Source organism: Canis lupus, chromosome 4 (genome assembly GCF_011100685.1).
Source record: "Canis lupus familiaris isolate Mischka breed German Shepherd chromosome 4, alternate assembly UU_Cfam_GSD_1.0, whole genome shotgun sequence".
Lineage (NCBI taxonomy): Eukaryota > Metazoa > Chordata > Mammalia > Carnivora > Canidae > Canis > Canis lupus.
Genome location: NC_049225.1, coordinates 74,048,021 through 74,063,470, shown reverse-complemented (window position 1 = coordinate 74,063,470; position 15,450 = coordinate 74,048,021). Strand labels below are relative to the sequence as shown.

Below are 15,450 nucleotides of genomic sequence, written 5' to 3'. Positions count from 1 at the left end.
TAACATAAGTATCTATGAGGCATCTAAGAGGTAGGTCATCTGATTTACCCTAATGCCATATGTATCACAAAAGCTAAGCCAATGTGGGGTTACCATTAGTTTGAATGATGAGATTTTGGCATGTTTTAGGTCAAGGTCCACTTCTGTATTACAGCAATAAAGGAAAATTTTATTTTGCATAAAAAATTTGGGGAACTGTTTGAAGAACATTAGAGAAACATCTACTAAGGGCATTCTGAAGCATCCTAGGCTTTTAGACTTCCCTGGGCAGGAAGCAAGGCGTTAGTCTTACTCTCTAGACGTAGGCTACCCATCGGTTACAGAAGCCTCAACCATACACTGAGAAAGAACAAAATGAATTTCCACCTCCCTTCCAACCTAAATTCCAAAATGTGTTAATTTCATGGTGGGTGTACCCCGGCAATCAGCCAAATTCCCCTGACAGTTTACCATCATTTAGAGTTATTTTGCACAATGAATGATGTTCTCTCTAAATAGGCTCCAAGTCAGGCCAGACTACCCCAGTTCCTTCTAAGGTAATGTGATTTTTATTCCCTCCAAACCCCTGTTTGGTTGAGACATTGACTAGGAAAGTCCACTTCTCTAGGAAGACCTTTCCCAAGTGAACTCCCTGAGGTTTCAGGCTTGGGTCCCTTCTAGCTGAAATTACAGACCTGATGTTTGTCTGTCTTTCTGTCCTGTACCCTGATGAGGAATCCAATGGAGGCGAAGTCCTCATGGAAACATGCTTTCAGAAAATGCCCGAGCCTTGCATCAAGACCTAATCTCAGCTCACTATGGATTTGTTTAGTTGTTAATAATTAACTGTGGGACTCCTAGCAGGAGCAGTGACACTGGTGGAATTTATACATGCACACTGCTGGGATCGAGGCCTATCAAGGAATGAGAGCAGCTGTCTCCCCTCTGCCCACGTGTCCGTTACTCTAAGAGCAGCCCTGTCGGTTCCTTGTGAGAGGCTGGGTGGAGGCGGAGGGGGGCTGGGGTTATATTTGGCTGCACCTGTTTCTGCTCAGAATCCTGGGAGCAGGAGAGAGTTTTCCCAAGCATATTGGCACCTTATATTTCTTTTTATCTTTTTCTTTTTTTTTTTTTTTTGGTACCTTATATTTCTACTGGGCGGTGCTGGCATAATGAGGACAAGTAACTTCGCCAGGCGGCTCACCCACAGCACGACCCTGCGATGCTGCCCAACCTCCAGACTAGAACGTGACCTGGACTGGCCCTGGAGAGACCTGGGAGACGTAGAAGGTGTGTCTTCTCCACTCGAGGGAGGCATTCCTCTCTACACCCCAGTAGCCTCCATGTGGGATTAGTGAGCCGCCGCTTGCATCAGCGTGCGCTGGGCTGCGTAACAAAGGGCCACGAGCTGAGTGGCTCAGACAACAGACGGTTGTCGTCCCCGTTCTGGAGGCTAGCTTTCACCTGACGGGAACGTTCACGCGATGGGGATTTGACATGATAGTGGCTGTAAGACAAAGCCATTATAGTCACAGGCAGCACAAAAATGATGCGACCAATGACCGAGTTTCCCGCGAGCCCTTTCTCCGGCTGGCCTTCCCCTCCGACAGGGAGCCCAGGGTGGACAGGTGTGGAGAGGGTGTCGTTTCCGGCCAATCTTATTGTAACAGCCTCTGATGCATTCTGTGTGTCTGTCTGGTTCCTTCTAAACTGCTCTCCACATTTCAGCCAGGCCTTCCTGCTCGAAGTATGAATCTGATTGCACACCTCCCTGCTCCACGGCCTCCCATGCACAGACCTCAGGGTCCCTCCTGAGCTGGCTCCGCCTTCTCCCTGGGCCTCCAGCCACTGAAATCCCAATGACCCCCCTGCTTGCTCCGTGCCTTTGCCTCTGCGTTGGCTCCTGTCAGGAACATGCTACCAGTGCCCTCCTCCTCTCAACCTTCCCTTCAAGACTCGTTTCAGGTGTCAAGTCCTTAGGACTTCTTCCCAGATCAGCCCAGATGGGCTCCCAGCTTCCTCATGCAGACCCACTACCCGGGCGTCTTTCAGAACCACAGACTACAGACTTTATCACACTTGTTATGAAACTTCGTGGGGAAAAGACTATATTTCAGGTATCTTTGCGTTCCAAGTCAACCCTGTTATATAACTCAGCATTTGCTGAGAGAATACATGAGTAAGTGAGTGACCTATAATTTTGTTATAGACAGTAAGGGCATGGCTGTGGGCTCTGTCATAAATGTCTGCCCTTTAATGGCCCCGGAAATTCAGGGCTCCTTGGGAAAGAGCCAGTGCCTGCCTCTGCCTGCCACTCTCAGCTCTATGACCTCCTCTCTCCCCTACATCCCAATTTCCTGGGGACTCTGGGTCCCATGCTTAGGTTTTACCTTTGTTATGGGTGGATATTTAAATGTGCTCCCATGTCTGTGGCTAACAAACGGGATAAGTGGCAAGGAAGGGCATGGACCAAGAAAGAAGGAGTTAAGTCTAAAGAGTGTTCAGGAAAGCCAGGGAGGAAGAGCATGAATGGGAGGAGAGAGGCGGAGGATTGTGTGGCAGTGGTGCGTGTTCCCAGGACAGAGCAACTGAGGCTTGCCACTTTGCCTCTACTGCCAAATGGTGGACTGTGCCCTAAATTTCCACAAGCAGGTCCTACGCCTGAAGACAAAAGCCAATGAGCAAGAAATGAAGCTGAAAGTTCCGTGTCGTAAAGCACCAAAATAACAGACACCCCAAGAAAATAGATTTTGGTGAGGCACAGACACCATCTTCCTCATAGAACTTTTTGGATATGGAAAGTTTTGTCGTAGTCTGTGGGGATCCACATGTGCCAGCAATGCCCCAGACACCGCCAGGTTCAGCAGAAGTGGCCAGATGTGGATGCATCAGGAGAGACCAACTGTCCCCAAGGCAGACACCATGCTGTGATTTGAGCTTGACTCTCCTCTGTTTGTGCTTCTGATTACATGGAGATGTTTGGACTACTTTTTCTACCCCTCTGGGGACCTACAGAATCAACACTGGGCCACCTACCTCACAGACATGTCCTCCTTCTTCAGGGATTGCCATTTGGTGCTTCAAGGTGGGAAGGCAGCTATTCATCACTCCACCTAATGTTTCTACCTCTGCCTTCCATCTAATTAAATGTCTACAGTAACCCTGACTCCTCTAGTGAAGTAACAGTGGGGATGAGGAGTCAATGCATGTCTCCATGAGCCCCATTGTTCAGGATAGCCTTTGGGTCAAGAATCCGCTACATTCTTTTTCTTACAGAAGAAATTCTCAAGAGCCCTCCACTGGTTGTGGGAACTACATAGGGCACATGAGTATTTACATGGGTAGGATAGGAACAGACCCCAAGCCAGACACCCTCATAGTCTTCCTGCTCATTACACGGGAAGTCATGTGGATATCAAGGAACACCAATACCACACCCTAGGAGAAGACCAGATTTTAAGCAATGACCCTGCAAAAACACACCAGGTCTGAGTGATGTGCTATTTTGTCCAGGGAGCACCACTGAGCTACTAATTTGTAACTGGCAGATTTCTATGTGCTTTGCAATTTTTGACCTGACTTACCAGCTCCCCTGCAGAGCAGCCCCTTCTCCCCAGCTGCACTCCCCTCACTGGGCTTCAACCATTCCCACTCATGGACTGAGACTTTTGTGGCACAGAATTTCCCCCTGTACGCTAGCATCTTTTCTGAGTGGAAGGCATGGCCCATCTTCCTCTCGTAGCTGTTTCTTATCACCTGAATCACCCCGCTTGTTCTTTCAGTTATACAGAAGTTGTTTGGGCTAATTATCCGGCCATGTGATTGGGTTGAAAAACGAGTACATGGAGAGCTGAATTCCAATCCTATGGCAAGAAAGCTTTTTTAACCTCCTATGTTAGGTTGGCCCATATCTCCCTTGGTTTTTCCGCCTCCCTACAGTCGGGCCTGCTTGTGTCTGTAGAACATCTCACAAGACAGGTGAAGATGGTGGCAACAGACATGTATTCCCAGGGAAGAAGGTAAAAGTCCTAGGCTACCCTTGCCCCACCGCCCCCCACCTGTGGCACAGAGGGGCTCAGCCAAGCAGGCAGCTGGGACCCGCCAGAGATGACAGGCCAGCCTCAGAAGCTTCAGATCTTCTGGTGATTGGGCAAACTTGCCCTTTAGAAAAGATTCTGGAGGTTTAGAGGCCTTGTCAACTATTCATTGGCTATCTGCCATGTGTTGGACTCTCAGGATGAGGCTGGCATGGTTCTTACCCTTATGAAGTATCTATAAAACTTCATGACTATACAAGCAGGGAAGGCCTGGCAGGAGTCAGCGAGGAGTTGGCCTCTCTCACTGAACACTGGTCTCAAGAACCTTGTCTTGGGCTGGTTCAGGCCTCTGCACTAAAGTTTGTTATTCCCCTTCTCTAAACCTTTTGCTTCTTTCACATCTTGTGGCCTTTGCTCCTTCCTCTTCATCTACTCTTCATTGCTTGCCTTTTTAAAAAAAAATTTTTTTTTTATTTGAGAGATACAGCCTGTGCACACAAGAGTGAAAGAGCATGGGGTGGGAGAGGCAGAAGGAGGGGATGAGTGGGGAGGAGGAGAAGCAGGCAAGCAGACTCCCTGCTGAGCAGGGATCTCAAAGCAGGGCTAGATCCCAGGACCCTGAGATCATGGCCTAAGCCAAAGGCAGATGCTTAACCAAGTGAACCACCCAGGTGCCCCTTGCTTCTGCTTTTTAACTCACTGAAAAGTCTGCTTGAATGGATGAACAAGCTGTGGCACATCCATACAGGGGGATATTACTAAGCACTAAAAAGAAATGACCTATCAAGGCATGAAGAGTGGAGAAAACTTAAATGCATATTTGCTAAGTAAAAGAAGGTTGTCCGAATTCTATAGAACTCACATTCTATGTGATTCTGGTTATATGATATCGTGGAATAGGCAAAATATAGACTGTAAAAGGATCGGTGGCTGCCGAGGGTATGGGAGAAAGCCAGATTGGGAGAGACGGGATTTTAGGGCAGTGAAGCTATTCATATAACACTGTAACGGCGGACACCTGACATTACACACTGGTCAAACAGAGCGATACAACACAAAAGAGTGAACCCTGATGTAAACTACAGACTTTAACCAATACTAATATATCCATATTGGTTCATCATTGTGAGAAATGTACCAGGCTAATGCAAGATGTTAATAATAAAAGGATTTGCATGTAGGGGAGACTGGGTGACACTGGAACCCTCTGTATTTTCTTCATGATTTTTCTGTAAACTTAAGACTGCTCTAAAAAACCGACAGCTGTTAAAACAACAACAACGACAACGACAACAACACCTCAGCCCAAAACAGTTATGGTTGATGAAGGCGGCATGCACGGGCTCCAGTGGCTCTGCACAGTTCAGTCTCTCTACCTTCCTGCTGGATCTGGAGGTGTTCCCAATTCCACATCAAGCAATGCATCCTTCACTCCAGCATCTTCTGGTCCCTGAACCATGCCCCGTCCCCAACTTCTCCCCGCAATTTGTCCTTTCCCATTCCCCTAGGACAGACTGGTCTGTCATGTGATCACGCCAGTATATTATCATGTTGGCCTCTCCATCTTTGTGCCCATGCCAGGTCCACACTTTCCTCTTGGAATACTTGGGGTTCACAGTGGGCCTTCACGTTGGTCTTTATGTTAACATGTAGTGTCCTTGCCCATTTCTTATCAAAACACAGCCCTTTCCCTAAGACCTTTGAACAGCCATTGATATGCTACTTATACTCTCTGCCCGCTGCCCGTTCCTGGTCCCAGAAGTGAAAGATGGGAAAAAAGGATCAAAACCGACAAAGAAATGGACAGTCACCAAGGCTCACCTGGGGCGTTTCTGCTGTCTGTCACCCCGCTCACACTCCTGGCTGGAGCCTGCCACATCTTTGTTACGAGTCTTAGAGACAAGTGGCCTGAGATGACAACCTCTCCTACATTTCCTCCACTGACAAGGAGAACGTTGGGACTCTAACCACTCATCCTTTTACAACCTGGGAAAAGGTACAACCCACTGTTAATAATTTATCTACATATTAAAGTACAGAGGATTGCAATCATTGTTCAGTTATGAAGTTAGGGCAGACAAGACAACCCATTGCTGAAAAACATGAAGGGACACTTTGTTTCAGTTCGTTCCAAGGGTCAGAGTGTGGGGTCAGGGGTCAGCTGGCTCACGTACGTCTATTGGGTTTGGCTGGGGGTAGGGGTGGGGAAGACCTTTGTCTGTAACAGGTTCTAAGCAAGAAGTAAAGTTGATTTTGAAGGAAAAATACTAATCTCAAGTTTCCAGAAAGACCAGCCCATCAACTCTTGTGAAATACAGGTGCTGAAAAAGACCAAGAGAATGGTGCATTCTGATACCGTATTCAACAGTCCTATACTGAGCCTGCACGCCCCAGAAAGGCAAACCGAGAAGTCTGAACCCAATCCTGTAGGCAGGGAGGAGCCACTAAGCTTTTTGGAAGGTGCCAAGAGTGTGGCAGGATAAAAAGAAGGCAAGAGAGGAAACTAAAGGCAGAGGGAGAGGGAGAAGCAGACTCCCCCTGAGCAGGAAGCCTGATGAGGGGCTCCATCCCAGGACCCTGGGACCATGACCTGAGCCCAAGGCAGTCTCTTAACTGACTGAGTCACCTAGGCGCCCTTAACTGAAACTCTTGAAGGAATTCTCCAAAGCCTGACTCCCCTGAGTCAGATGCACCTCCTTGCGCCTTTGCTCCTCACACCGTATCACTAGGGCCCCACCAGGAGAAGCTGGGGGGCAGTCCCTCACAGCAGAAGCTAGTTGGGGGGCCAACAGTCCTGAGCATAGAATCCTCATTGGCTGTGAGGTCCTGCTCTAGACTCAACTCCCCAGGTTCTGCAGCAGTACTGTTTGTCTTCCACCCTGTAGCTCTAGAACCCAGGCACAACATAGTAGGTGCTCAGTAAATTCTAGGTGAATAAATGGGTGTATAAAATTTGAGCCATAGCTCAGGATAACCTCTTTCAAGCTGACTGTGCCAACCATTTTCTTCTGGAGCCCCTCCTCCTCCGGATGCATCAAGAATTATGATTCCCCGGAAGGCTGGGTGTGGAAGTGGTGGTATGAGAGGCATGGTTTTCTTTTCTGCTGCCTCCACAGCATGAGAAGATGCCCAGGGCATAGTAAACTGCCACACCTTTGGAAGAATGTCTCCAAGTTTGCTGAAGAAGATATGGCAGGGCTGTGGGACACATTTAGCAATTCCCTGGATCCTTGAGGGAAAAACAGGAAAGGAGAGAAGTCAATGGAGTTTTGCTTATCCACGTAGAGAGGCTCAGTGTGTCTGACTGCTCACGGCCCTGGCCACCAAAGGAAGCCACTGCAATGGCAGGCAGGAGAACAGAAGTCCTCTGGTTCCTTCCAGGAGGTTGGCAATGACTATCCTCGTGGGGGTTTCTTACGAAATCACATTCTGAAGTGTGAAAGGGGTCTGGTCGTGGCCTGAAGGTAAGGAGTCTTGCATGGGCAAGGGGGTTAGAAGGAGAGAGGATGAAGGGCAGAGGTTAGGCTGGCACCTCTGTGAGCAAAGGCATGACAGACCTCAGCTAGCAGGCCTCGCCTCCTCGAGAGAAGTGCTTCTGTAGAAAGGAATGTTCCTCACTCCCCGGGCTGAGGCATGAGGACTGTTGTGCTGGTGGGAGCACGGAGCTCTCGCCTGGGAGCCTGGGCAGCAGCCCGAAGCCACTGGCAAAGACACCCCAGTGGGTCTGCAGATCGACTAAGTGGAGGCCAATTAAGACTTCTCTGAGGGAATGGGTCCCAGGGGAATGGATGGTCCTTGGGCACCAGTCTCCCCTGGCCTCAACTTTTTTCTTATCCAAGGTAAATCACTTTGCCAAGAACTTTAGTCAAAAGGAGAAATAAGTCACTCATGGGAAAGGAAGAGGGTGAGGCCAGCTCTCCCTGTGTGCTTTGCTCCAGGACCTGAAGCAGACTCAGCGAAAGTGTTTAAAGCTATAATGGTTTTTTGCTTTTCTCTTTTCTGTCTTTGAACACCACTTAGTCAGAGGGCCAACTCCGCCCGCCCCCTCTGGCTGCTCCCCCAGTGTCTGGGCTATTGAAGATGGGGTTAGAGCCCAGGTGAAGGATTAAACTCTCCTGGAGTTGGCATCCCTGCCTCTCCCCTGTTCAGCTGAGCTCTCCTCTATCCCTCCCCACCCGACTGCCAGTCCTCTCATCACAGCCATTGAGTCTTGAGGCTGGAGAGAGGACCTACCGGTGTAAACGTGGAGGGCAGCTGGAGGTAAACCAGTGCACGCACCTCACATCATCCCTGAGAGAGCACTCGGGCTAGGCTGAGACTCACCCCCTGCAGGGAGCCTCTATCGCCAGGGGGTGCTGCTCTCAGCACACATCCTTGCTCAATTTTGGATGGGAGCAAAACTACCAGAAGCCAAGGTTCAGGGTCCCCTCCCTCCCTTTTAAAGATTTTATTTATATTCATGAGAGACACACAGAGAGAGGCAGAGACATAGGCAGAGGGAGAAGTAGGCTCCCTGTGAGGACCCATGTGAGACTCGATCCCAGGACTCCAGGATCACGCCCTGAGCCAAAGCTCAACCACTGAGCTACCCAGGCATCCCAGTTCAGGGTCCCCTTTACCACTTAAGTTGGCCAACATGAATCTGCATCAGCCCCTGGGGATGATCCTTGGACATGCAACAGCATGAGAACGAGACTGGCAGGCAGAGGAGCCACACCTGTCCTGGAGAGAAGGCAAAGCAGCCTCTAGGCCCTGCCCTGACTGTGGGGGAGCCGCCAGGGGTGTGGCACCGGAGGTGCACACGGGACCATTTCTCTAGCCAGCCCTTCAATTCCTCTTACAACATCTTTTGGCCTCCCTTCAGCTCCCCCAGTGACAGAGAAGACCCACTTCAGGAATTTGTCAATGATGCTGACAACTCCCGTACTCCTCCTGTAGACATCCCAGGGCCCCTCTGAGAGCAGGAGGGTTGAGAAAACCTTGTCCCAGAGAGGGATTCTCTTTTCCTGCTCACCTGGTGCTGGTCCCAGGCCCTAGCAGAGTATTACTCAATAAAGTTGTCTTATACCTGCCAAAGTACCCAAACAGAAACTTTTTTTTTTTTTTTCATGCCCTGACTCCACGGAGCCCTTAGGGAAGCTGCAAAGCTGATAACCTCCCGTGGGCTTTCCTGGCAACAGACGAAGGACGGGTTTCTGTGGATGCTCACAGAAGTCTCTCTATTGCACAGAACAGACAATGGCATTTTCATCTTCTCTTTGCCTCATTCCTTTCTCAAAGACAAGCACGGGAATTCCAGACTCTAATTTCCCTACCCCTATTGAGTAACTAGCCATTTAATCTTAATTTATTTATTTTTTAATATTTATTTATTGAGAGGGAGAGCGTGGTGGAGAGAGGCCCAGGTAGAGGGAGAGAGTCTTAAGCAGACACTGAGCTGAGTGTGGAGCCCGATGTGGGGCTCGATCCCACGACCCTGAGATCACGACCTGAGCCAAAACCAAGAGTCGGCTGCTTAACCGACTGCACCACCCAGGAGCCCCAATTTATTTTATTCTTTGTTGTTGGTGGTTAAGTGGGGGGCAACAGTTCTCTAAACAGGAAAGTACATTGGCTGTTGAAAGAAATATGTTTTTGGTTTTCTGCTTTGTTTTTATTACTAAATTCCACCACTTGGGTCTTTGTTCTCTTTTCCTTCCCCACCGCTTCTTTGCCACTAAAAAGTATGTAGTACCTACCTGGGTTAGGTCATAAAATCAGTCACTTAGACTGTGGTTACTGCAGCTCTTGACAGTGCAGAGCCGCTCAGGGAGTGTCAGACACTCTCTACAGGTAACCTGTTAGTCCAATGATCTGCTTAAGCCAAGAAACCTGAAACTTTCCCCACAGCCAGCAGATCGGTTCCCCCTTGAACTCTTTGATCCTAAATAAAAACCACCACCATAAGAACAACAGCAAAGTTCACACGAGCTAATTATGTGTCCTCTGCCTGTGACTTTGGCTGTCCCCGAAAGACTGGATTTCTGGGTCTCCAGAGCTGGCCACAGAGAAAGCAGAGTCCTTTGGCAGGAAGCTCCAGTGTCAGAGGGAACAGGGCTTCTTTTCCTCCAAAAGCACGAAAACCAAGAGAAAATGCTAGAAATGTGGCCATAAGCCTTCTAACCTCACCAAAAGGGTGATACAGTTTGCAAGACAATTGGGCTTTTCTTTTCTTTTCTTTTTTTAATAAATTTATTTTTTATTGGTGTTCAATTTGTCAACATACAGAATAACACCCAGTGCTCATCCTGTCAAGTGCAATTGGGCTTTTCTTAAATGTAAAGAAATGCTGTAGGAGAAATGCAGGATCAGCCAAGAGACTGGAATTCAGGGTGGATCCCCTTACTCTGTATCTTCCCTCCTCCCCAGCCAGCCAGGCTGTGTGATTTGTGGACATTTTCAGTTTAAGATCCCCTAGATGTGAAATGCTTAAATCTATGAGGCAGATTAACATATGTGGCTGAAAGTGTTATTTTCTGAAAAGAAGAGTTGTTTGATCTACTCTGCAGTACTATATGATTAGTAGTAAAAATTTCCACCAATTTCCTGTGATCCAGGTAATGACAGGTTTTTAGGGTGAGGTGCCTACGTGGCTCAGTCAGTTAAGCATCTGCCTTGGGCTCAGGTCATCATGCTGGGGTCCTGGGATTGAGCCCCACACCCAGCTCCCTGCTCAGTGGGGAATCTGCTTCTCTCTCCCTCTGCCCCTCCCTTGGCTTGTGCTCTTTCTCTCTCTGTCAGATAAATAAAATCCTTTTTAAAAAAAGATTTTAAAGGCATCATTCTTATAGCTAGAAGTTTACCTTAAAGGGAGTGAAACTTAGGAAACTTTTAAATATCTTCTAAAAGACTTTCTGCAAAACTTGAAAATTGAAAACAAACAAAAAAACAAGTCTTCCAAAATATATTCTCCCTCTGTACGTTCTGTCCTTCATCATTCTTTAAATAAAACCTGGTTATTACATGAGCAATGCAGTAACCACAAAACTTATCTTGATATTACAAAATAAGGTGACTGTAGATCTGTAAACGAGATGGAAAACTAGTATTTTGCATACTTCTCATTGCAGACTGCTCATTCCCACTACATTTTATAGCTTTCTCAATCCCCATAAATTTCAAATTTGTATTCCAAGGGAGCAAAATTTCCAAAAATATTATGTCTATTGTCACAACTAAATAGAAACCCACACTGAATGGCGAGAAGAAAAACAAAGGCTTTGATAAAGCCCCCTGCCCCTAAAAAAAGTAGAGACAGAGAGCAGTGGTTCTAGCCCAGACCCAACCCGAAGTGTGGTTGTGAGTTTTAGAAAATGCAGTTTCTTTCCTGCCAGCATGGTCCTCTAAGCCCTGGGTGGTTCTGATGACTGGCAGGAAGGAGGGCTGCCCTGGAGGAGGGGTGGCACTTGGAAACTGGCTACTTATTGAGGGGACAGAGGATGGATAACCCAGCAGAAATGAGTAAGGGACAGGCAGGGCCAGGTAGGGAGAGATAGGTAAGGGGCCACGGAATCAGGCTCACAAAAATCTCAAAAATGTGGAGATGAAAGGAAACCAGAAATAAACAAATCAGACCATCCTGTCCCTAAGTGTCAGAGGTGGGGTCTTGTTATAAGAGCTACTCTGGGCCAATAGAAAATGAACCAGACCCTAAAAGGGAAATGGGCCTTTAAAGGTGTTACCACTAGTCCTTACTCAACGTGATATCAATAGAGATGTTAAAAGGATTTAGGTTCCCTGGTTGGCTTTCAATAAAAGACAAACCCTACAAGCCCCCAGTGGCAACCCTGTCGAGATCCCTCTTACTCCTGAGGGCTTTCTCTGTATCCTTGCTTAATGAACTTGTATCACTTTACTCACTCTTCTTCATCCTCGAGATTCATTCTTCGACTCCGTGAGATAAGAATCTAGCTCTCCCACTTCAGAAAGACCAGTACAAAACCTACTAGCTTAGGGCTATTTCTCCCAGATCCTCACTTTTGTCTTTTGGAAATTGGGGATAAAAATACTTCACAGGCTATTGGGAGAAATAATAGATTAACGCACCTGTCCCATGGGAGGCAATCGGTAAATGGCAACTCTCACTATGGTCAGTGACCCTGGACACAAGAGCAATTCAATTCTGTCTTGGCCTTGGCCACAGGCTACCCCAGGATCTTCCCTCTGAAAGCCCTACTTGCTCTAGGGTAAGAGAAAGTTGTTAGTCATTCCCAGAATATAAACATCCTCAAGGCAGTGATTCCATCTAGTTTGTTGATGACAATGGCTTTGTCCAGCAGCCAGGTAGAGACTGCTCAAAAATATACTGTTTGTAGAAGGTAGCTTAATCTCACTCTACAAGGAAATGGAGATACTCTTATGGACACATTCTCTAAGAATAAAGCTCTTTTTAACCAAGCTGATCTGGCAGCTATGGATTGCATATGGGACTGAGGGAAAAATCCAGACTTTCTGGCAGTGCTATGAGGTGTCAGGACACTAGGGCTACAATTCTAAGAGTGATACCTTATCTTTGTATGGTGCTCTCCAGCTTAGAGAGACTCTCAGCACGTCTAGCCTAACTGGTTCCTCCTCTGTGAGACATCAGGCCAAATAGTACCAGCCCCATTTTATAATGAGAAGTAGACAATCCAAAGAGTCAACAGATTCTCCCGAGATCACACAGGTGAACAGAATCAGAGTTAGAACTCACACTCAGACCTTTTATCCTTCATGCTCAGGACTCAGTTCACAAGGCCGTGGTTTGTTGGTTTGTTTCCCCTCAAATTTTTGTTTTATGGAGCTAGCAAATTCCACGGCTCAATATCTGGGGATGGATGCTATCTCTACCAACCAGTATAACTTTGAGCAAGTCCCTTACGCTATCTGAAACCCAGTTTCTTCTTTCAGTGGGGATAATGATGGTAGCCTTCAAAAATTATGAAAGGTGGAAGCAATAATGCACCTGAAGTTATTAGTATGGCATCAAGCACGTAGCAAATCCTAAAAAGACAATCATTAGTTTTAATACTGTTGTTATTTATCTGTCCAGGCTTTGATTCTTTTCATGAAACTGGGAAGGCAGCCATGAAGTAGAAAAAAGAGGCTTGGATATGGCAGATGTCAGAAGACCTGTGCCCAAGCCATGACCTGGTTGTTTCTCTGCCATGTGGCCAAGGCCACACCACGTTACCGTTTTGCCTTACTCTCTTCATCTCTGAAGAATGAGACTGATAATATATACTTCCTGGAGTTTCTATGAGATTAGAATGAAAAAAATTTCTTTTGAAGTACCCTGCAAAGGCAAGGTGATGTGTAGGAGTGAGCAGAAATCTATCTACTAGACATCTCTACTTCTTGTCCCATGTTTTGATAATGAAGGGTGTTGCTGAAGAATCTTCTATCTCATGAGAGTGGCTAAAAACTTGGATCCATCTTCTATGGCTCAGGGAAGCTGCATTAAACAGAGGTATAAGTTCAATTGCTCACTCTCCTGGTGCCATCTTAAGAATCCATAATGAGAATGACAGAAGCATACCAAACCCTGCTTTGGAGCAAGGGGATAAGATAAAAAGGAAGAAGTGATCATTTAGCTGGACAAGAAAAATAAAGGTGGAATTTTCACCAGAGTTGGCACCGGTCAGTTTTTTAAGGGCATCTCAACAGTGAAAGGGAAAAACAGCTGACACTGATCTTTGCTTGCCTAAGTTAAAGGCTTGGAGAATGACTAATGAGTACTGCAAATGAATCTCTGTGGCAAGAGATAAGGCCTGTGTTGGCTTGGAACACAGACAAGCCCTGGGGAGTGGGTTATTTGATTTAGTGCCTACCAAGATGCCTCGGAAATGTTAGCAGTTCTAAGACACTCTAAGTCAATGGTTAGTGAAACCATTGACTTGAAAACATGGCCCGTGTCTTGCAAAACCATGACCTTGTAAAAATATGCAGTTGATCCTCGAGTGAGATTTCTTATATAAGAAAAGCCAAAGCAGAAAAAAGGTTCAGGGGTGCCTGGATGGTTCAGTCGATTGAAGCCCCTGTTGGGCTCCATGCTCAGTAGAGAATCTGCTTGAAGATTCTCTCCCTCTGCCCCTCTCCCCTTTCTTTTCTAAAATAAAATAAATCTTAAAAAGAAAAAGAAAAATGGGACTCCTGAGTGGCTCAGCGGTTGTGTGTCTGCCTTTGGCTCAGGGCGTGATCCTGCAGTCCCATGAGTCCTGCACTGGGCTCCCGGCGGGGAGCCTGCTTCTCCCTCTGCCTATGTCTCTGCCTCTCTCTGTGTCTCTCATGAATAAATAAATACAATCTTAAAAAAAAAAAAGAAAAAAAGAAAAAGAAAAAGGTTGACTCTTCATTTCCAAGTTGAGGACTTTGAATCTTGTTTTGGGCCTTCCAGCAGGGTCTAGCCAAACCATCACCATTGCCTCTCAACATCAACAGGAAAACAAACCAATTCTCCTTTGAATATAGCAGTTATCTCTGCTTTATATAGTCTCCCTAAGGCAACAAAAGCTGGATCCAGTCTTACAAATGCTTCTGAGAAATTTATCATTTGACTCAGGCAGGAGCTGATTTACGGGGGGAAGTCTTATTTTAGTCACCCATGCACATTTATCTTGCTACTTCTATGTTATGACTAGGAGCATCACATCATCTGAAATTTTCCCTGTTGTCAGATGCTTTGACCTCTAGTGGTCTCATCAGATCTAAGATGTACATAGTCTCCTTTTGCTCTGACCCGAGACTGGGAAAGTGTTAGTATGACAACTCAATTTAACACATGCTTCTTAAATATTAGCTACGTGTGAGGAGGGGAAATCTTAGACCAGGAACAATGCATTCTAGGGTAATAAAACAAAAGATAAAATCTCTCCAAAGAAAGTTATCCAAATTTCCTATGCCCTCTCCCTTAAGTACTTTTCACTGTAATTAAAACCAAACAAGATATCCACACAGAAAATAAAGGACTCTATTCAAAGGGCTATTACCAAACAAGGAGGCTGTGGGAAGATCCTGGGCCCCTGTTTTTTCATCTGTAATATGATCACAGAAATATACCTCTCATGTTCTACCTTGTAAACATGGCCAGAGGATTAATGAAATGCTGTTAAATGTATTGGGCATGTGCAAATACACACATAGATACATTAATCTATATGCCAACATGTAGATATATATGAATATGTAACATGTAGATACATAGTATCTATGAGCTCAACAAATATTAACATTTCAGAGACATAAAAATGAATGTAAAGATGACAATGACTTCCAAAAAGTGGACGGAGTATCCTTTTCCATTTGGAATGGGTGAGTATGATAAAATGGAATATGAAGGTCTGTGTGCAGGCCAGGGCTTGCAAATTATTTCACAACACTTTAGAGAAGGAGGAATCTTTGGAAGCCATTGTAGCCC

The 15,450-nt window shown here is 46.4% G+C and overlaps 1 protein-coding gene across 9 annotated transcripts in view; it reads right to left on the bottom strand.

Moving 5' to 3' along the window:
• Positions 1–15,450, bottom strand: part of PRLR (prolactin receptor) — a 166,369-nt gene that overhangs the window by 122,950 nt on the left and 27,969 nt on the right. Inside the window, exon 1 of one of the 9 annotated variants that reach the window (XM_038535354.1) lies at positions 5,838–5,978. The exons of 6 other annotated variants lie outside the window; for them this stretch is intronic. The gene's annotated coding sequence lies outside the window, so the exon portion shown is untranslated. Of the gene's footprint in view, positions 1–5,837; positions 5,979–15,450 lie in introns of those variants that run through there. 2 more of the 9 variants (XM_038535350.1, XM_038535348.1) reach the window with 2 other exon arrangements.